The 18,004-nt window shown below is 30.0% G+C and overlaps 1 protein-coding gene across 1 annotated transcript in view; it reads left to right on the plus strand.

Moving 5' to 3' along the window:
• Window positions 1–1,173: 1,173 nt before the first annotated feature.
• Window positions 1,174–18,004, plus strand: part of LOC149904782 (very long chain fatty acid elongase 7-like) — a 48,642-nt gene continuing 31,811 nt past the window's right edge. The window contains exon 1 of the mRNA XM_090107138.1: window positions 1,174–1,270. The gene's annotated coding sequence lies outside the window, so the exon portion shown is untranslated. The remainder of the gene's footprint in view (window positions 1,271–18,004) is intronic.

Raw genomic sequence — 18,004 nt, forward strand, 5'->3', positions numbered from 1 at the left:
AAGTAAATGTGTTTAGAATGAAACATTGTAAAAGTATAAAGCTTAGTTTTTATATATACTCGAAAGCTTCGCATCGTGTATTCTTATGTGTACTGAAAATAATTGTACTGAATTCGTTTACTTTGTGTGTAAAAATGAACACAACTCGTTCCTACGGTCATGAAGGCGTACATGTAATGCCATTAATTATAATAAATATCTTGTGTGTTCTCACTTCAATAGTGTCACTTGTTTTTATTTAATTAAAAAAAATTAAAATATTAAAAATATGTCCGGTTTCCGTGCATCAGGCAATGACGTGTGAGCAGTTTATTTTTATGTAAGTACTAGCGGTCCGCCCCGGCTTCGCCCGTGGTACAAAAAACACATCTTTTCTCTACATAAAAACCATCCTCGTACTTCAAGGAATATAATAAAAAAATAATTATCGAAATCGGTTCAGCCGTTCTCGAGTTATGCGCTTACCAACACATTTTGCGATTCATTTTTATATATAAGATAATCTAATAGTCTTTAATACAGTTCCATCAAGAAGTTTAAATACAAAATATATCTTGTGTCTTATACATTCGCCTGCTCTACAAAGGGACATTTTTCGCAATTCTCGAATTTATACGGGAGGGCATCATGGTGGTGAATTTCAGGAGCAAAAGATTGACTTTCCGGTTCTTTAATCACTGCCTGGTCTCGCAGGAAATTTTATAAACATTTTTCTATCATTATTGAAATTATATGCAAAAGGTTCTTTAAAATATTTTTTTTCGATGCAGGAGCGACGCAATTGAGGAATCCATCGGGGTAGGTACTGTATTTGTTGTACCTACTTTTAATCCTATAAAATTAATACATATTGTTATTTGTTGCATTCAAGGACAGTGATAGGTAATGACGTTTTAATAAAAATGAAGGTAAAGTATTCAGTGGACGTCGCGATCGACAATAATATTTAAAAATATATTTCTTAAGTTAAATAAATAAAAATAAGAAGCAGTTTAACAGCTAGCATTTAAACAATATTTTAAAAGCTGGATTTACTCACTCTTTAGAATGTTCCAGAAATCGTGCAACGATTTAGATTATCAAGATTAGGTTATGGTCGAATTTTAAAAATTCATGGCTGAAAAATGTCCCTAAAATTTACAATCACTATTAAGACACCACCACACAGGGTTGTGAAATCGTTCGGCCGGTCCGCTGGCGGTTCAGTAGTGAGCGAGCGTTGGCAGCATTTGCTTTGTGCCGAGCGCAGGAACCTTCTGACGACCTTGAGGTGAGTGTGGCAACGTCTTAAACTTAACCTTGAAATTTTGTAATATTTCGCTTTTATCGCGCCGTGATATTAAGTTCTTTCGTTCCACTATGGTCGTACTATGTATGAATATATTACAATCCGGTTGATACACTTATAGGATATCAATGTGTCATCTTCAGTCTGTTTGCGGCCGGTTAGGGTCAGAACCAACGTGGTTTTGTTTTTATAGTGTGTAGTCATCGGAGATAATGCTAGAACTAACAATGGTATTAATTGGATGCGGTGGTGTGTATCTATTAGTGCGAAATAGAAGGGATGCGGCGATTTAGCAATCACGTGTGTTGCCGGTTGGAGTATGCAATGTTTACCTTTTGTGTATCAACGATCAGGTGGGGCAATGTTTAAACCACGTGGATATAAGTACAAATATATCACATATATATTGTGTTCACAATTCATTTTGAATCACCTGTACCTTACAATTCATTATTATGTCTCTCGCTTGCATTATTACAGTTAAAAACCAATTTATTTAATTTAAAGATATGATTTTAAGAAATATTTTTATAAAAAGTCACTTATTTATTTTGTCACTACGTTTGTTTGCTATCAGATTTTATAAAGTCGCGTTCGCGGACCTATATGTTTTTGTTTTTCTCTCTACGACGAAATATTTACTAAAAATAATGCAGATAACTTGTACCTTACCTTTTGATGTTTTTAATTAAAACTGACTACAAATAAAAAAATTGTCGGCGGCACTTTGGGTCCCTGCGCCACTCTAGTAAGTACTAAGTAAGTAAAAATCAATAAAAATCCTTGAGACTTAAGTGTTAAGAATTGATAGATTAAACACATTGCAAAAATATGTTTCACTATAAACGTCTTAGGAAGGAAAACGCACAATATGCAAATAACCTAAACCATTTTAAATATCAACTGATTCCAAAAATAATTTGCAATAACCAAATAAATTTAATTATATAAAAAGCTTATTTTATCTATAAACATTTTGACGAAATAGTTGATTGATTCTGGAATCTTTGACTCTACGCAGATAGTCAATTACCAAATATTTTTTCAAGTGCAATCTATCTCTTTCTTTCGTCGACTCTTTCTACAACGAATGTATTATTTTAATATTTTGATAAAATTTCACCCAATACTAACTCTACTACTGTATCTCAATAATTTCTCACATAGACTATAAATAAACTTAGCTTTATTATGTTAATATTGAAATCAATTATTTAGAGAAATAATAAGAGTAATATAATATAATGCGGTTAATTGTAGCTGGTAGTAGAGCTACAAACTTATTTAGGAGTGTTCAGAAAAGCTTATGAATCCGTATTAAAAATTGATTAATAAAATATGTGATAATATCTGTACCTTGATACAAAAATGCTGTATCTGGTTTTTCTTGTTTTTGACGTAAACGCGATTCTACCTTAAGTAACCTATTGATTCATAGTACAATAGAACATTATTTTTATATCAGCATTTAGTCAGACCCATAAAATAATAATAAAAAAGGTTAATATCAAATTGTGCCCATGTATCTCAAATCTGTATTTATAACTATACTAGCGGTGCCCCGCGGTTTTACCCGTATTGCTCCGCTCATGTTGATCTTAGCGTGTATATAAAGTCGATATATATACACCTTCGTCGATAAATGGGCTATCTAACACCAAAATAATTTTTCAAATCGGACCAATAGTTCCTGAAATTAGCGCGTTCAAACGAACAAAAAAAACTCTTCAGCTTTATAATATTAGTATAACTATATTATATTGTATTTACGTATTTTTTTGTTTCATACACTTTTACAGGAAAACGCTACGAGAAAAAAGTGTAATCACAAAAACTTCAAAATACTTATGTAATGGAAATATCTACATATTATATTATATAATTGCATTGTCATCGCCGTATATTTAAACACGTCAATTTGAAAATTCAACAATGCTTAATAGAATACACATAAAATATTATGTAAATTTTCAAATTATCTATCAATAATTGTAAATTTTTTGTTCATATTTTTATGTTTATGAGTGGATTTCTATCGTTAAAATTTACTGAATTATACGACTAATTCAGTAAATTTTAAAGTATTATTTAGATTTTTGAAATTTATTGATCCATTGTATTGTTATTTTTGTTACTTAACTATGTTTTCATTTGGATATTTAAATATAAAAATAATTTTCCTTGTTTATATTTTAATTGAATAAATTAATTTTAATACCAAATTTAGAACAAAAAATTCGATTTGAAATTGTGATGCACACAATGTACTTACGTTTTATTAAGGATACCTACACTATAAGGATATTTTTTAATAGACTACTAATCAGATCTTGATCAAATTAAAATGAGGCCCGGAAGAAAGAAACAAACAAATTATCAAAATTAATTTACCCTCAAAAATATATGAAGTAACTAAGTAACCCATAAAAAAACCAAGCAAAGTGCGAGTCGGACTCGTACACCAAGACCTCCGAACACACCATTTTTTTTACTATGTTGTGACTTTAAAATTTATGTTTTTAGCAATTGACAATTGCAAAGGCGTTGCTTCTTACCAAATTTCAAGACTCTGTCTTTACGGCAAGTGCCCTGTAGGTTTTGATTCGATAGCGAATGTCAAAATTTGAGAAAATTCGCAACATAAACGGCTGTATCTTTTGATTGCATTTGCTTATAAGTTTGATTTTTTAACCATACACTTTTTTCTTTTTCGTATTAGGTATACGCATTTGTAATAAGGTTAATTAGTGGAGGATTCATATTCTTATTAAACTACTTAATAATTTTGTTGTAATATTATTGTATGACATTATCAAGGTCCACATTATTAAAACACAAGTTTCCCAGCATTCGTTAGACCTTAAACCTGAATATAACCGAGAACTCACACATTGTCTAACGGGAGTGATTATACGGCTATTAGATTATTTAACAATTAACTTTCAATGCATTGTACGAGCCTTCAACTGAAGTTCATGTTTAATTGCTTTTGATACGTAAACAAACTATTACACGTGTTTTTTTTTCAAATACTGCCAAGATGATTGTCATTCTTCTTATTCTAATTAAGTATCAATAATTTTTTACCCCTTAGAAAATAGTACGTACTATATTACGATTTCACGAAAATATGTACCAATGCAATCATGAAAATAACCTCTTGGCTCTACACGGCTTTACTCTACGGGATATTATGCGACTATGTCCCTAGAAGTAGTATAATATAATATAACGTACGTAATATAAAAAATACGATTTCAGTTTTAAACATAAAAATCTAAACTCTCCTATGTTTTATTTAGTAGGTATACGAGTAGATTAAATCGAATCTAGTGTTAATCGTTCTTATTTCATGATTATTATCAAAATAATTGATTTTCCTTTCATGTAATATATAGATAATAAAATAAACCTTAGCAATTTAAATAAAACAGATCGAATACAATAAGTTCAAAGAGTAAATTTATCTTATCTTGAAACATTACAATTTAATGTAATTATAATATGATAATTGCTATATCCGCTGTTTCTATTATAATTATTGTCTAGGGTCGGAAATACAACAAAGTACATCTGAACGTTTACATAAATTAACCTAGGTTATTTATGATTGTGTTATTCTAGTGTTTGCCCATGATTTAGTCCGCACAGTGGAAAAACGTCTATCTTAAGTATGAGAATGGGGCATTAGGTAGGTAATAATTATTTATAAATCTGTGCTACAAATCCAAAATATACCTAATATAATGCGTTAAATCAACCTTTCATTAGAAGAGTGACTGAAATGTACAATGTTCGATTTTGAAATGTACTGATTACCTACTCTTAAAACTACATAATATTAACTACATGCAAACTACATATTTTATGAAACAATCTTCCGTTCTCTCTTCATTCTTCAAACAGTTGAAACTTGAAACTACTAAAACAAATAGGTACATCAATTGTACTATACATTTAGTAACAATGTGTTCATAAAATCAAGATAGGCAATAACTAAAAGATTTCATAAAATAAATTTTAAAACAGACGCTTTATTTAAATATTTAGTGTAGATAAATTTGCGTGTATTAAGATAATTGAAATTATATATATATGATAATTGAAAACATTAATATAAGAAATAAGTATGTTTCAATTATATTTATGAAAGGTCTTTCGGATTTTTTTCCACCCTTTGGTAAAACAATTTTTGTCTCTTTAAGATATTGAGAAAATATTCATAAATATAAAAAAAATATATTTATATAGAGCCTTAAGCTTAAGTTTATATAATAAAAACGAATCGCCAAATGTGTTGTTAAGCGTAAAACTCGAGAACGGTTCAACAAATGTAGCACATGTAAACGTTTTTGTAAGGCACAAAGAAGGCTCTTATGGAGAGAAAACGTAAACATGTATCACGGGCAAAGCCGGGGCAGACCGCTAGTATATTTTAAGTGTAATATTTCGGCACACAATTATTTAACTTCGTTTATTTTTATAATACAAGTCATTCTCACCGACTCTTTGAAATACTAATTTGTGTTGACTTAAATTTTTTACGACTAAATTATGTGAAATTTAATCAAATTTATCAATCTAATCTTTTGTATTTTCGTTTTGTAAAATACCTTTGTTGTTCCTTAATTACTAATACATTGAGTTTTAAATCGTACACTGTAAATTTAATCTTGGATTGTTTATTGTGAAATCGATACAATAGACGCTAAAATTGAAATCGGACTCGTAGTTATTATTACTGTAATAATAACTATTTTACGCAACTTTGTCATGCACATGTCTGTCATTTGGCAAAAATAATAAGATAATTTGGTATTGTTTTTAGCTTTGCATGTAAGTAATGATTGCTAGGATGTTTCGATATTATAATCAACTAAATTATTTTAGGGACTTGCAAGATACCAAGGTAATAATATGTTTTAAAAATAGCCATAGATTTAAATGTCGCTGTCTTTTTTGAAGCCTAGAATTTTAAAAAAGGTATTTAATATTCTAGATATGGAATTTTGGCTTATAACACAAAAATTCAAATCCATATCACTCTAATCCATGTTACCATTCCGTATATAAGAATATAGTAAGTAAAGTATATAACAGAATGAAATTGATCCAGTAGCGAGTTATTTTGTAAAAATTGCAAAGAGCTCAATTTCAAAATTTTAAGACAGCGTGTTGTAACAAAACTGACCAAGTACTATTTGTTTATGACCAAGTATTATTTATTCAACATTGATGAATGCAAATCAATCAATGATATAATTATTCATACAGTATTTAGATTTAAACAAATTTAATTGAAAATACTTATTATAAAGTACTTACAATAATTACTTACAGTAATTACAAAAGTACGAATTCTTATTTTCACATTGTGGTGAGTGAGTAAGTTTGGTTTATTGTAAGTAGTGTTTTCTTGTGTGGGTTATTAATAATTACAAATTCGGGGCTTGTTTAAAATATTAAAAGTAAACATATGAGTGATTAAAGGAAATTTGAAAAAACATAGTATTTGCATGTAAACTATGTATAATTTGTATTTTCTATACATTCAAATCTTTGAATCGAAAGTAACTAATAACTTATTTGTCGCTCGCGTTAAAAACAAACTTTCATCTCCTATTTTGTCCTCTTGGGGGTAGAATTGATCAAAATATATTCTTAGCGGATGCCTACGTCCTAACATCTACCTGTATGCCAAACTTCAGCCCGATCCGACCAAGGGTTTGGGCTGTGCGTTGATAGATCACTATGTCAGTCAGTTACCTGTGAGTTATATATATTTAGCGGTCCAGAAATTGCAAATTGTTAGCGAAATAGAAATATAAGACACAACCTCGAATTTAAAATAACTCGAAATTATATTTTAGTAATAAGGTTTTTCATTTTATTATTATTACAGCATTAAATGCAATTTATAAATAACTGTAAATATTTTTTGGCAAATGTTTTTGTTTTTTGTATTGTATGATAATTTCGAAATAAATCTTATGTTTTATTATTAACCTAAATTAACTCAAGTGAATCAGGACTATGAACTAAGTTTGTTATAGAAACTAGAACAACGTTACAAAAAAATAACATTAACATTTTTTGTGTACTTCACGTTATATAAAATGTATTATGTATATTATTTTCGGTATTATACATCATACAGTTTGAATAGTGTTGTATCGAATTTCAATAGGACGCACGGGGTCACTAACCTCTAAACTATAGAGTTTATAAGTCAATGCCAATCGACAGGTTGCAAGCCATTCTTGTAATAGATATTAATTCCTCAGTATTAAGTAAGTTTTGTTCTTCACACTTTTTCTTGACAAACATACTATAAAATTAACAACTGAAATTTAACATTACGACATATGAACTCAAATATCATCAAATAACCTTCTATTAACCAAACTGCACTAACAATGTGTCGTCATATTCGTGACATATCGACACCTCTCTGAGAGCATGCAACTTCGCATCTCCCTTTTGTATGAATTTTAATTTTTCTTGTAGCCCAAATTAAAAGTGTCTTGAAAATTATCCGAATAACCTTATCTACCTCTCTACCTAGCTTATGTAATTTTTGATTCATTTTATTTCGTTTATATACAACTTTCACCTTTATTTTGAAAAGTGTATTAACTCATTAATTCTATTTCAATTTATTTACTAAATGAACATAATTGGTAAAGATAGGAATTCAATCACAAATGTTATCACATACACAAAATAATATCCATTACTTTATTATAAGTTACTAATATCTAGTCAATTCTAACTAAAACATCGTCTCTATTAATAAGTTTTAATCTTTTAAAACAACTCAAGTCACAACGTCGCGTCTTAACTAATTGATATCAATAGAGTCTAATTTAAGTTTCGCTTCAATAGATTTTATAAAAGCGTTCTCGAAAAACAACATACGTAAATCCTATTATCTCTTTACGTCTCTACTACCAAACGTTACTTCTTATAGAACATACTGGACTTTTCTCACAATAAACCTCAAAATCTCCAGTTAATTACGCGGAATTACGCAAAGGATGCCATGTTTCACCGGCTTATTGTGACCCGTATAATCTTGATCGTAAAACCACGTGTTATCGACCTTGACATACGACAATCAGACGTTGGACGTTCAATGGTAGCACGTATCATTTCTCAATGTATTTGCATGGTTCTATGACAATATTTGACAACCTTCATGGCGTAGAAAAGCCGCCACGGTCAGCGACTTACCCAATATTTGTTTTAATGATGATTGTATTAAAATCTTATGAGCTTTGGTAAACGATGAAATGCAGCCTTGAAAATTAATTCAGAATGAATTTAGGCTACGTGGGTGAATCTCGATTAAGACCAGCCAATAAACATTTAATAATAATATAAATCTCGTGTCACAATGTTTGTCCTCAATGGACTCCTATACCACTTACCCGATTATAATAAAATTCGCACACCATGTGCAGTTTGATCCAACTTGAGAGATAGGATAGTTTAAACATGTAGGTACCACGGGCGAAGCCGGGGCAGACCGCTAGTAGGTATTGTAAAAATAGATTTTCACAAAGAAATATTCTTGTAGCTTCACACGCGTTTAATTCTCATACGAACTAATCGGATCCGCTCCAAATCAAATTATCAGCGCAAGAACCAAACAAAGTAAATTTATCGATGTGATGTGAAGACTTGTCTCTTTCGGTCTCTTCTTTTTCACTTGATAGAGATTAGTAATAATAAGATACCTACCTAAGCACTTGTATCCGTTTTTTTTTTATGTTTATACGACTGAAGCATGACTTTGGTCTTTGGGTTAGAAATACTGAGTAGCTAAGAGATTTTTTTAAATAATTTCGTCTATTAATGTCAAGTTCATTTCTATAAGTGTACTAACTTTATTATAGATTTTTTTTTACTTTTAATAAGCACATACTACTGCTTTCCACACACGGTGGCAATTACGTGAGCTACGATGTAGAGTTTATTTTCTGCATCAAAAATTATTCTATGAATTTAACTAATACTTAATCTGTCTTTTAATCTAAATTCATCCAAATCATTTAAATAGATAGGACCAAAATATCAGAAGCAGACATTTACTTCCGTGTCTATAATAAAAATGTTTCACCGAAAAGTTTGTACGCGCATAACTTCCTAACGTCTGTAAAAGTTTTTTCCTAACTAAACTAAATTAATTAAAACGTAAAAACCTTCGAAATAAAGAGGCTAGTTTATAATATCTTTAGTTTATAGCCTTAATGAATATCTCTGTAACAAGCTTTAATGTTATGTCATTATCTCTACAATATCATCATCATGATTGTGGACCATTTACTTCATCAAAACATATCATTACTTAGGTAATAGTGGAAACACTATTCAATGTTAGGTGCCTGGGAATTTCCGTGGTTTAATTTTGATTGTTAGAGATAATATCTCCTAAAGGATATATGTCGTGTTTCTAGAAAACAGCTGTTGTTTTAAAATACGTAATTTTTAAATTAGGTTTATTTCTCAAGTTTTTTTTTGCAGGTTCGTAAAAAATAATATTATTTTTCTATTATAATTGAAGAGACTTTTAGATATTTTTTATCGTAATTATTACAGTTCCACAAGTCCAAAACTTTAAGATGCACTTTATTTATTAAATAGTTTTGCTCTACCGTTGATAAGTGAAACTTGCCTAATGAATAATGATATATTTTTATGATTGTAGGAAACACTAAATTAAGGAATATACGTGCAATTAATTATTATTGGAGGCGTTATGTATGAATATAATGATAATTAAAATACAAAGAATTAAATATCTAGCGGCAATTCCCAACTAAAACATTTCGATATCCAAGATAAGTATTTAAATTTATTTATATACTAACTGTTGTTTTTATTAATTAACAGTGAACAAGTTTATGTTTGACTAGCTTTTCGTCTACTTAAACTTCTCGATCAATCCACTGTATCGATTAAATAATCCGCATCAAATTCCGTAGCGTGGTTTTGAAGATCTAAGCATACAAAGGAACAGATAGAGAGCGGGAAGCCACTTTGTTTTATGCAGTGTTGTGATTCTGTGAAATCTGCTATGAATCTGTTAAATTCTGACTTCTTAATCCGTAGCACAGATAATATAATACAATACTAGACCGTATCTATGTTAGTTAACTAGTGTTCCAGTTTTGAATATGCCGAATTAGTCACGTACATATAAGTTAGTTAAAAATGTAAAAAAGATATATCTGGGTGAAGGATAATGTACAAATGACTCTTAAATCTAATTGTTACATACCAAGTTTAATATCTGCAAAGAATTGTTTCGTAACTTTAATCGTATGTTTTGTTTGTTTACAAAATATATATTGCGTTTTCTCTATTTTTAATGACGGATCATGAAAGATGAATTTGTTTATTAGGTAAATAATTATGAATGTACCTACTTTACATTATTTATTACATTTTTCATAATATTATGGTTAATAAAAGAAAATCTTCAATTATTCTAAATGTTGCTGATTACTCAAAATGTTTTTGGAATATTCTTATCTACTAAGTAAAAAAGAAGAAAAAAATCCTTCTAAATACATGAGTGATGACTTCACAAATATAACAATGAATTTGTCAAAATTTAAATTACATTACGCACGTAAAGCTTAATACAAAAAAAAATGCTGTAAAAACATTGTCTTTACGCGGTCGTCGAACTTGTCTTGTGGTCGACTGGTCACTCAGTGGGCCAAGGGCGAATTGCGACAGCAAGCGTGCATATATCGCTTATGACTTTTTAATCTTATCTAGGGAGGGGGTTAAAATATTAAAGTATGTAAAATAAAGATTTTAAATGCGACATTGCGAAATGGTTATGAGGAAAACGTATTTTTTGACTCGTGACGATTTTTTTTGACTCATCACGTCCAAGACGACATAAATGTAATTATGGTGAAAAAGACAAAAAAAGCGGAATAAACCCATATGACCGTTTATCTTGTTGTTTATTGTTTACTCTTGTACTCTATGGCTATAATTGAACAAAGTAGCTTAATATTGTTATGGACCGACGACACCAACAGCTATTGTTAGAAGCAATTTAATACAATACCACAGATAATATAATACCAAAGTATTACAATATACTGTGATAATACTATACGTCGATAATTATTAATTATAAATCATTTATTTTCCTCAAAATTTACAACTAAACAAAAAGTATAATTCAGCAAATAGAGATTCTCGTCTGATTATGGTCTGCGATACATAATATTAGTTATATACGTAGTATATTATTATTAGTCTGTGATATCAGTTAACTACTGACAATAAAAATAATCGGCCAAAGTCTTAAAGAAGTTTATTTTAATTAATTGCCAAATATTTTTGATTTGCAATGTATAAATTTACACCACTCATCGAATGCACGTTTGACCTTCCTTCATATGAAAGTGGGGATGGCCAATAAATTAGTATCAGGTATAACGCGAATCATTTAAAAAGAACGCTGGATGAAAGTGATGGGGTGTGATTTGGCATGTATCGAGTTTAGCACGAAAGTTATTTGCTGCTTATTTTATTTTTGAAGTCGTGGCTTCGCAACTACATATTTGTTATTCTTATACCACCTCATAACACCAAATAGACCAATAAATCGCCAATGCGCAGCTTAACCGTCAGCGTTCTTTTTACATGACGCGACCTATAGGTATTCGGATAGGTACGACTTTATTTTGTGGTACATATAAATTAAATAATTTTAACATCTTTAGTTTTATGTGTTTCATTTTATGATAAAAAATAACGGTAAAACGTTTATAATGTCATTGAGTTAGATTGAAAACAAAAGATTTGACACTTTATTATCCTATATAAGTTAGGAACAAAGCATACATTATACTGCAATATAAATTATTAAGTAATAAAATTAAATTCCAAGAATTTTAATCATTTTGTAAGAAGCTATTTGTTCTTGCAAAATTATTTGCCAAAATATTATGCATACTTACGTATTTTAGGTAGGTATATAACATTATTATAATAAAATTATTCTAACGTTTATTGTATAACAGTGCAAGTTGTACTACAAAAATATAACTACATACATATATAAAATTTTAATCAATAAAAATACAATCACTTTACATCATCATAACTTGCTATTTGCTATGTATGACCTTAACATTGAAAATGTCACTAGGCATTTCTATTATTAACTATTGGGTTATCTGTTGCACATTTGTGAGATGAACTATAAGAGAATATCTCACACTTGCATTAGAAAATAAATTTAGAATTATTGAAGGGTTCGTTGTATGCTTTCAAAATAACGTACCTACCTAATACGTATATGTATGTACCTACCTAAATCCCAGTTTGCCAAAAATATCGAGTCTAAATCTATTCACTTGAAAACAAGGTAACGGATATATAAGTATACTACGATCGGCGCAAACAATTTTTAATTCTCTCATCGGTTTTCTTTCTTAAATTTTCAAAATCCTGAAAAATCTCGTAATTGCCCGATCTATATTTATTATTTTCATGTGGAAGGTGGGTATTTACATAAATTTTTAGCGTAATTTAAAATACATAACTGGGTACTTTTAGACATACTTGCACTATAATCGATGTTGACCTCCATGACATAAATTAACACACAACCGCACCTGCGCGTTGTCATTAAACGAAGATTGCTCATTAATTGTCCTTCTCAATATAAATGAAAGTCAAGTATAGGTATATGTACTTAGGTATAGATTTACCGTTTGTAATTGCGTCTCAAATCTGGTTCCGTTAATTCACGTATTTCTAGAAAGGCTTGGGCCTGGGTTGCAACATCCGACCGGACGACGGTTGCACCACAGATTCCGTTTGGACAAGTCACAGACTCGTTTTGTGGAAAATATCCTGAATCCTTTGACTTATTGCTCGAGGAAAGAAAACTATATGACTTATCTATACTAATATTATAAAGCTGAAGAATTTTTCATGAGCTACGGGTCCGATTTGGAAAATTCTTTCTGTGTTAGATAACATTTATCGAGGAAGGCTATACGCTATATAAGGCTATATATCAACACGCTGCGACCAACAGGAGCGGAACAGTGCGGGTAAAACAGAGGGGCACAGCTAGTTGTGTATATTCTAGCGGAAAGCAAGTGCGTCATGAAAGGTCGTTGGGTCTTTTGTGAGTTAATGCACTTCTGAGTGAACCCAAGGTGATTGTTATTGTTTATTTGAGTATTCATTATATTAGATATTCAAAATTCTTTCTGGATTCAGCTAGTGATTTGCGTATAATATCTTAACAACTAGTGCGTACTAGACTTACTTATTTAATCAGATGGTTTTTAGCTTTGTCGGTAATCGCTAATGTTCATTCTTGGTAGAGCATTATACTTAGGCGTTTCAAAATGTATGTATTTTTCCAATTATTTCATGGAAAAATATCTAAATTGTAATTTGATAATTTCTCTTTCTTCATCGCTTTAGCCTTCTCATAAATAACTATGCAAATTTCCAATCACATTTCAATAGACCTTTCTAGAACTAAACTTAATATAAGTTTAATACTGTTAATTGACAACACACGTCTTGTGTAGGCATCTAATTATCTGCGACATATTGTCGTCACATTGACCTCAACCCTGTTATAATTACATTGACATCGTACAATACAATTATTATATAAGCAAAATCATTAATTTTAGCTTGCGTTACTTCCTCGAGTATTTCTGTTTCTTCTGATGAATAAATTGCCGTAAGATTACTTACATAAGGCCAAGTTCATGTTCATTACCTAATGCTTTATGGAATTTGGATATAATATATATTATGCTGATCTTTTCCGTATAGAAATATTTAATATATATATATATGCACATATTTTTATGAAAATTTAAATATAAGATTTTTCATGTAAAATGTAAACTTGGTAGTTTGTATGTTTATTCAGTGGGTTAATAAGGTTCCTTAACTTTTTCATATGTTAGCAGTACATTCATGTTTTTAATCAGTCCTACAGTCAAGGTTGTAGGACACAGGATCTAATCTCACGTGCAAATCTTTGGATTTCGTTACTCCTACTCAAATATCTTCTTATCCTTCCATCCAAGGCTCAATCTGTCAGGTATATTTCAAGGAAATCTTATTTTTAACATTGAGTACAATAGGTATATAGTTGTGTGAGTACAATCGTTAATTGTATATAGTAAGATATCTGCCCCGACTTTGCGGCTTCTTCTTAGTGTGTATCAAAATTAGTATAATAGGTAGTTCTTAAGTTTGAAGAAGGGAAGAGACTTGCAGCGGGAGCCTTTATTCATAATAATTAAGGTATTATTATTTGATATTAATAGTCGCAAACGAAGCTACTATATAGCTAGTTGTTCAACGAAATTCCAATGGGAATGAGATGTTTCATCATGCTAAAAAGTAAAGCCAATAATACTCTATAGTCTCTTAACTATCTACAAACATAAATACCATCTATTTGTATTCTAGACTATCAAATTAGTTATAAATTACTTATACTGCATATATGCTAAAATTATCGAAAGTCACTCTGCTCATATCTCATAATTACTTTACATAACCTGTAATAATGCAAGTGAATTCATTGCGACCTATTGGCAAACCTTGCAGCCCTACGACATTACAAGCAACACATTGCAAGAGCAACGATTACTGATATTGTGTATACGCGTATCAAATTGTTCAAGTTGCACTTTGAAGATACGGTTTGTGTATAATGTCAATACATTATACACAACATACATCACACATAATCTAAAACAATTTTTAGATTATGTAAAAGGGGCTTTAGATTTTAGTACTTTTTTATACATTGACGGTAAAAATTACCAAACTATTTACAAATTACATATCTACCGAAGTAAAAGAAAAGTTGCTTAGAATCACAGAATCGATAGAGCCCTAAAAGCTACGAATTATACTAGGTACCTATACCAAGCTTTTTACTAACACAGTGAGTAGGTAGTGACATTTTTGTAATGCTACAAACAGGAGAAAGGAAAAATTATCAACTTAATTCCAGTAATTTTACTGTAACGAAGTGTTTTTTGAGAAGTGTATTAACAATAAAACGAGCAAAACTAGCAGGTATCAGTTAGCAGAAAAATTAAAATTGCGACGTAGTTAAATCATCAGTATCACAATATATTTCCCATTCCCAGTCTGGGAAGATCTTAAGTTGTTTAGATTCGTAAAACTGTGTGACTGAAAACATTATCATGTATATTCGAGAAGTAACAAATAGAAAAAACACTAATTAATTCAAAACGGAGCTTTTAAACTCTAATTGCTTGTTTTCAATAATTCAGAATACTAAAGAATACCCAAACTACATTTAAAAACGTCTCAATTGTAAGGAGGGAAGTCCCCATTATAAGCGATTAAGTTTTTATTCAACCACATTTGGATGCTTCATTCATTATTTACAAATTACAAATACATAATACCAAATATGTAATGTGATTTTTTCTAACCATATTATGACAAGATTATGTAAGTAATAAAGATTAACGACACATTATAATCAGAGTTATGAAGAATTTTGAATTGAATTATGATAATTTATGAATTGTAATTACACGTTACTGCACTGTGTTCCCATAGTAAAACTATTCTAGATGGTCAAACAATTATAAATTTTCAGGGGCTAATAATAAATCATTTGGGAGAATTGTGATTCATAAGTATAATTTATTGCATTTTTGATTGACAACAAAAAAAATAATATCTTCCTTATAAGAGTTATATTTTTTGGTATATAGTTACACGTGTTTATTGGAAGAATACATTCAGCTAAAGCCGGGTCCACATTTGTATCAAGTAATCGTATCCGTATCAGGCGTATCGTATCGAGTATGCGTACTCCATACAAAATTATCGTTTTGACAGTCACACTGTAGAGACTGCAAAATATGTGTGTGTTAACGCTTTATGGTTGGCATATTTTTGACTAGCGTAAAAAAAATTCGCGTTTTTCTGATGAAATACATCCGTAAACAGCACAATATCTAACCATTTTCTACGAAAAACGATAATCACAAATCCAAAATAATAAAATTACTTTTAGTCAATTTGATTAATGTTGTCAATCTTCGTTGCGTAACGTCCCTGTAGAAAAATATGGACCATTTTTAGACTGATCGTGCGGGGTGAGGTAAGTGTTTAATTTTGGCGAGAGGCGGAGAGTGTCCGTTCTGTAGCGTTTAGTATTATGTATTCTGTGGCCTAACTTGACCATACCGTACCTTTTATCGCGTGAGCCATAAATAGGACATATTAATATGAAGGACATATTATGATAATAGGACAGATGAACGATCTTTTGAATTTTTTCTGACGAACGGTCTTTCTAGTTACATATTATATCTTAATAAATAAATAAGAAATGTAAATCATTTGGATTTGTATAATTCGTTCATATTCAGCACTAGAAGGTATAGGTAAGTTTAAGTAGTTCTAAGGCTTCTGTACAACTATTAAAGTGTTAAATAAATAAATAAATAAAATAAGTTTAATGAATTGAGCATATTAGTTTTTAAGTGCTTTAATTAGCCCCGGTTGCGAAAAAATCTATAGAAATTGTAATATGTTTAGAGAAGAATTTTTCGACCTTAGAATCATTGCAAAACATTTTAGAATACCATCTATCTGAAAATAGAGCAGATGTTTTAGAAATACACTAGCGTTCCGCCCCGGCTTCGCCCGTGGTACATATTTACGTTTTCTCTACATAAGAACCATCCTCGTACTTCAAGGAATATAATAAAAAAAGAATTATCGAAATCGGTTCAGCCGTTCTCAAGTTATGCGCTTACCAACACATTTTGGGATTCATTTTTATATTATAGAATAGAGATAGAGATTACGACTTTCCCAAAAACGATGGAGTTTTTCAATTTGTACGATTTTCGATGACATTTTATTTTCCACACCTTTTAAACAAAAGAGCATATTCGGGATAAGTTTTTAATCAACATTGTCAGATTTTAATTCAGTTGTTATCAAGATATCGCGGATGCTGCACTAGTCATCGTCACGATTTTTATTTTATTTTTAAGTAGGTGGTACTGTGTCTGTGCATCACTCTATAATTTTCAATTATGAAATCTCCTTCTATTTTCGAGTGAGTGTTTAAGTTTTTTAATATTGAAATCAACAACATTAAAATCTAAACATAAACAAATTTATAAATATTCAGACTATTACGTCTATGCTAGATTCTCCACCATAATATTATGTAAATTTCATTCTAGCGTTTTTGGCGGTCGGGTAACGACACATTCTTTTTTTTTGAACCAGTTTTCAAATATTTATCGTTACTACTTCTTTTATAGAAACTTAGAAAGACATATTTCAATCCTGTATTGATAAATAAACATATGTATTATATAAAACACTGATAAATAATATTCGATGATATTATTTTGACATGCATTAATTTAATAAATACCTATCACCCTCCAGCTCCACCATCTATAGATTTCATTTAAGTTACCTATATTTTACTATGAATACTGGATTATTGATATGCATCTCCATTACATATGTTAAGCTATAAATAACGTGTATTTTATCAAATAGATTAGTAAATATCTATTTTAATCCTATCATACATTTAGATTTGGAGATCAAATACATATACGCTCAATATCCATCACTCACTCATACAATTCATTTTAAAAAGTCTAGAACAAAACT

This window comes from Colias eurytheme, chromosome 11 (genome assembly GCF_061535395.1).
Source record: "Colias eurytheme isolate Ceu_HAF_F1 chromosome 11, ilColEury1 Martin Lab GWU primary, whole genome shotgun sequence".
In the NCBI taxonomy this organism is placed as follows: domain Eukaryota; kingdom Metazoa; phylum Arthropoda; class Insecta; order Lepidoptera; family Pieridae; genus Colias; species Colias eurytheme.